This window comes from Chenopodium album, chromosome 5, assembly GCF_948465745.1.
Source record: "Chenopodium album chromosome 5, dcCheAlbu1.1, whole genome shotgun sequence".
Lineage (NCBI taxonomy): Eukaryota > Viridiplantae > Streptophyta > Magnoliopsida > Caryophyllales > Amaranthaceae > Chenopodium > Chenopodium album.
This window is the reverse complement of record NC_137838.1, coordinates 1,430,784-1,435,807: the sequence shown is the minus strand read 5'-3', so window position 1 is coordinate 1,435,807 and position 5,024 is coordinate 1,430,784. Positions and strand designations below refer to the sequence as shown.

General features: G+C 35.7%; 1 long non-coding RNA gene across 2 annotated transcripts; it reads left to right on the top strand.

The window, feature by feature from the left end:
• The first annotated feature begins 1,527 nt into the window (after positions 1 to 1,527).
• Positions 1,528 to 3,564, top strand: LOC145629986 (uncharacterized). 2 transcript variants are annotated; one of them, XR_014111995.1, is made up of 4 exons: positions 1,528 to 1,708; positions 1,966 to 2,311; positions 3,102 to 3,233; positions 3,322 to 3,564. It is a non-coding gene; the product is annotated as an uncharacterized LOC145629986 (long non-coding RNA). The 2 variants fall into 2 exon arrangements; XR_014111994.1 differs by having other exon boundaries at positions 3,102 to 3,520.
• Positions 3,565 to 5,024: the final 1,460 nt, after the last annotated feature.

Sequence of the window (5,024 nt, the reverse complement as noted above, 5' to 3'; positions counted from 1 at the left end):
ATCGTCTTCATCATCAGACGAACTTTGTTGCGATTTTCTACAAAAAAAAAACAAAATTATATCTATTATTTAACATTTCAAAAAATTAAACAATAAAAACTTAACAAATTGATCAAAATCGAGTAAAAATCAAAGTTATTGGAGAGATGTTCACCTTTTTGAAGGTGTTTTCGGTGAATCTTCTTCGTTCGCCATGGAATTGCAGTAGTTTTTAGAGAGAGAAATTTAGAGTTGAGTGAGAAAAATGAAATGAGGAGAGAGAATTGCAAATGAATTTATTAGATGAAGCTTTATAATTTATGAGAAGAGAGAGAATGATTTAAAATGATTAAAAAAATTAAGTGGCGGTTATTTTAAAAAAAAAAAACTGAAAAACGGAACTCCATTCAATCAGCTGAAAAAACTGAAAAATAAAGTGGGTTGGGCGTGTTTTTTGTTTGGGCTGTGTTTATTGGGCCGCGTGTGGGCTGGAGCATGTAGTTTACTGTGCACCATGGTGCATAGAATACCAATTGCTATGCCGGCCTAAAGTTTTTAAAAAATTGGCCCGTGCATGGTCTAGGCCCACATGCCATCGTGCTGGGCCGTGTTGGCTTGCATGCCTAAGCAAAATTGCATTGATTTTAACATGTTTTGTCCTGTCGGATCCAATTCTGTCGTGCCTTATCCTGCTTCTCCCAATAAAGGCTACCCATGGGCCACACACAGTACTATGTTGTGCTGTGCTTTTTTCGTGCTGGGCTTTGGGCCGGGCCATCCCGGCCCAGTGCCATCTTAAGCCACAAGGTAAATAAGAGAACTACTTTTTTTAAGAAAACAAACTACAGTTATTACAACCATCAACATCCATACTACTACACACTAAATGACCTACATCAGCTATCCAATCCGCTGCACAATTTGCCTCTCAATAGATGTGTTGGATACTCCAATTGCCAAATCGAGAAAGGAAAGAACGAGTGTCTTCGATAATATGTTCAATCTGACAAGGTGCTGGCCCAAATGTCTTTTATTGAGTTGATGACTAGTAAGTTATCATCTTCAATTTCAACGTCCCGAATGCCACATTAAAGAGCTAGTTGGACTACTTTATATAGAGTTGTAGCTTCCGCTATAAATATTTTGCCATTGTCAAGGTTGGACGTAGATGTCTTGATGAGTGCTCCGCTGCTATCTCTAATGATAGCACCTTCTGCTGCTGAGTTGTTACGAATTGATTCGTCGAAGTTGAGCTTGAAGAAGCGTGGAGATAGCTGAGATACTACTTCGTATTGTACTTGTATTATACTTCATACGAAGTAATTCGGATAATTTAAGAGTTAATTTACAACACTTCACCACAATCCTCCAAAACAATGTGTTGTTTTCTTTCGCAAATGACATATCTCGTGTATTATCACGAGTACATTCTAGTTAAATTAAAATTAACATACTAATAGTAATTTTGTCATGTATTTGGTACTTTGTACAAAGTATTATTTTAAGAATCATGGGAAAAAAATTCTAGTTTTGAAAAAAAAAAAAAAAAAGTCTTATTTGTGCTTTTCTTTTGGAGCTCATTTCTTTTACGCTTGCAAACTTCTCTCCTCCACGGCTCCACCTCCATTGAACCGTACTCGGAATCCTCCATTGAAGCGGCTTCTGAGCTTTCTCTCCTCGATTGAACTGGCCTCTCCGCTTTCTTTTCTCCATTGAAGCAACTTTTGAGGTAAGATGTTTTTTCTTTCTTTTTTAGATCATTGAAATCAATTTCACAATCTAGGGTTTATCGTCAAATTAGGGTTCTTCTAAGATGGATTATTGAACTAACAATTACAATCACTAAAGTTAGGTTAGATTAGAATGAACAATTTTGTTGCTAGAATTTTGATATGTACACTCAACATTGGTATTCTTAATGCAAGCAGATTTTTTTTGTGAGCCTACTTTGATGATTGAATCAAATTGGTTGCGAATATGTTGCAGGTCTTTGATTATAACCCTTTAATGTTAGAACGGAACTCTGAAAATGTACCTGAGCCCAGGGCAGGCGCCACTCCTGCCCCGGCTCAGGGACGGGCCTTCGCCGAAGAGGCGAAGGATCCATTGAGAGATGTGGAGTGGAAAAACATGAGTACTACAAATGATAAAGTGGAAAATGGCCAACCAATTACGAAAAAACGGCTTCCGAAGAAAATTAGGCAGATCCCAGAATGTTATTTCCTTCCCAGGAAATCTATACCCTCTGCAATTGCATTTTATGGATCCTTTATTGTAGCTGGAGTTGGTGCTGGCATGCTTTGGGAAGTTTGGATCAACAAGAAAGTTAAAGGTATGGGATTTGTTAAGATTAGCTTGCAATGTATGATTGCATATCTTCATGTTTTTCTGTGTAGTTGATTACATTGCAATAATTAGTTGCTTAATAAAAGTGCATTTGATTGTGATCATGGTTGAGGGTCGTCTAATGAATGCACGGTTGATATCATGGTATTGTTCTATCTATCGATATTGTATGAGGGATTGTTCTCTTTTGCTCTTTTTAAGTTTGGTAAATGACAAGAAATTGTTGTCAATTCCAATGGAGCTGAATGGTTTGTTTGGGTATTAAGAATAATGGGTTAAATCAAAATGGTAGTTAAGATTCTTATTTACTCCTTATGAAGAAGCACTTTGTTGTTGGCTTGTTGCTTTTGGTATCAAGGGTAATGCTTCTTCATTGCTGATTGGTAAGGTTATGTAATTTTAACCGACGACTCCCTTTATCTTATCTCGGGTGGCTCTTTGTGGCATTGGAGTAATGTTGAAGATGTTGAACCTGCAATGAGATGAATACGATTATAAATTCTACGAGTTTGCTTCCTTGTGAGTTGTGAATTTTATCCTAGATCCTAGAAGCCTTGGATTATTTAGTTTGTTCACCTCTGCAGATACTCCTTGTATATAGCTGCACTCTTATAGACAAATTATGAAAATTTGTTTGGCATAAAAATGTGAAACTGATGTTACTGGAGCTCGTAAATTGCTGCTAGAAATTCACTTTTATCTTTCGTGGTGCCCCTTATTATCTCTATAAAACGAATTTTTTTCCATCTGAAGTTGGCTCTTTGAAATGATTGCAGAGGATGGAGGTATTATCTGGGAGTTCAACAAATGAAGCACAACAGAATCGATTGTTTCCATCACATTTATGTAGGCCTTTTCTTTATCTAGCTGAATGGTTCCTAACTCTGAACGGGTTGTGCATAAATTTTGTAAGATTTTGCTTTGAAAAGGCTTTTTTTTTTTGTTTTCTTTCATTCTATTTGCTGATTGATTTCTTGTCTGACTCACACTGCCTAGTTGATGAAGGTTTGGTCGATATAAAGTTTTGTAGACATTTTAGTTCAATGGCTATGATAAGGAGAGCATAATTGTATGACTGCCATGCTTGATGCATTAATGCAGAAACAGAGCTCATGTGCTTGTACTGATCAGGCTATCTCTACTCTTTATGGGTTCTTTTTTCGGAGAGCATTGTAGGTACAAAACTTGACGAATCTGTCCTGTGTTAACTTTAGGCAATAATCAACTATCATTCATCTATTTTTATGTCAAGGCACTGGAACTTCAATGTTGTGGTCTAATGCCATCAGTGTTTTGCCTTCATCATCCGTATCCTGCTGTCAATGCTCTCTTTTGGAGAGTATATTTTGTGCAAATTTATTAATGCTAACACTAGAGCTTCCAGCCTCTTACTTGTCTTTTGGAAGATATTGAGAGTTATTTTTATATTTTGGTTTTTGTAGACTTCAAATTCACAATGTTAGAGATATGAGGTGGAGTAATCAATGTCAGAATATACATTTGTGTGATTCCAGGATAATATTACTCCTCCGTTGTGTAATTAATCGCAACACATCCCCTTTTATCCGTTTCTTAGTTTGATTTCTGGCTGAAATCTATCTTCTTTCCATCAGAAATTGGAGAAGTATGAGCTGAAATGTGTTCTCATCTTTCAGAACCAATGTATTATTATCTTTATAATTGGAACAAATTTGTTTCTAGCTGACTTGTTTCCGCTAGACAAATTGCCATAAATGATTATATTTTTGGGCAAAAATAGCCTCAAACACTTTGAATTTGACTAGTTGTTGGAGTAGTAAAAATTATTAAGTGGGGTGCAATATGTGCCATTAGTTACTCCTTAATTACCGAAAATGTCGTTTCAGTTTAAGGGCAAAAAAATACTCGCTAATGGCGTGTGTTACACCTAAATGAATAGTTGGTGGTGTGTAGCGACTAGTCATAATTCAGAGGGTTGGGTGCATCCATCCTATAGTTCACACCTTCACGGTGTTGAAAATTTGAAACCAATTTTGTCCACCTTTTATTATATCTTTCATCTAAAAATGTCTTAAGAAAACTGAATTTTCTTTCGTCTCTCACTGTTTAAATCCAAGATAAAATTGGGTTCTAAAAATATATACAGTACAAAGGTAGAATTATTCCGATTAAGATAAATTGTTGATATAAAGGCCATATAAATTATTGTCATTGATAAAGCGGCAAATGTTTAAAACTTTAAATGGTCGATAATTCCATTCTAAAATTACCGAGAGTTTTACCGGTGGTCAATAATAAAGCGTCTGTAAAAGTCGCTTTCTTGTGGTGCATCACATCACGGTAGTCCAAATTGTCTCCAAGTAGCCATTTAGCCACCATTATCCTAATTATCTACTCGTATTATTTTTTGTTTATGTTTGTCCTTAACATATCATTATTGGCTTTATTGCTCTTTTGTCGCTATGTTTGGTGGGTCTCCATTCTCCCTATTTCATCACATGTCTATATTCTCATATACTTGTTTTATTTATAACGAGTTAATGCCAATCCCTTCTTCTCCACACCTTTTTTTCTTTTTTCGTTTCTTTAGTTGAGAGATTAACAATTTATAAAAAGTTTTCTATTTTGAGATAACACCAAAAGCAAAAGCAAATGGGAAGAGTAGAGGGTTACTTTACTCCATCATCTTAATCTTTCAATTTAATACTCCGTAATATATA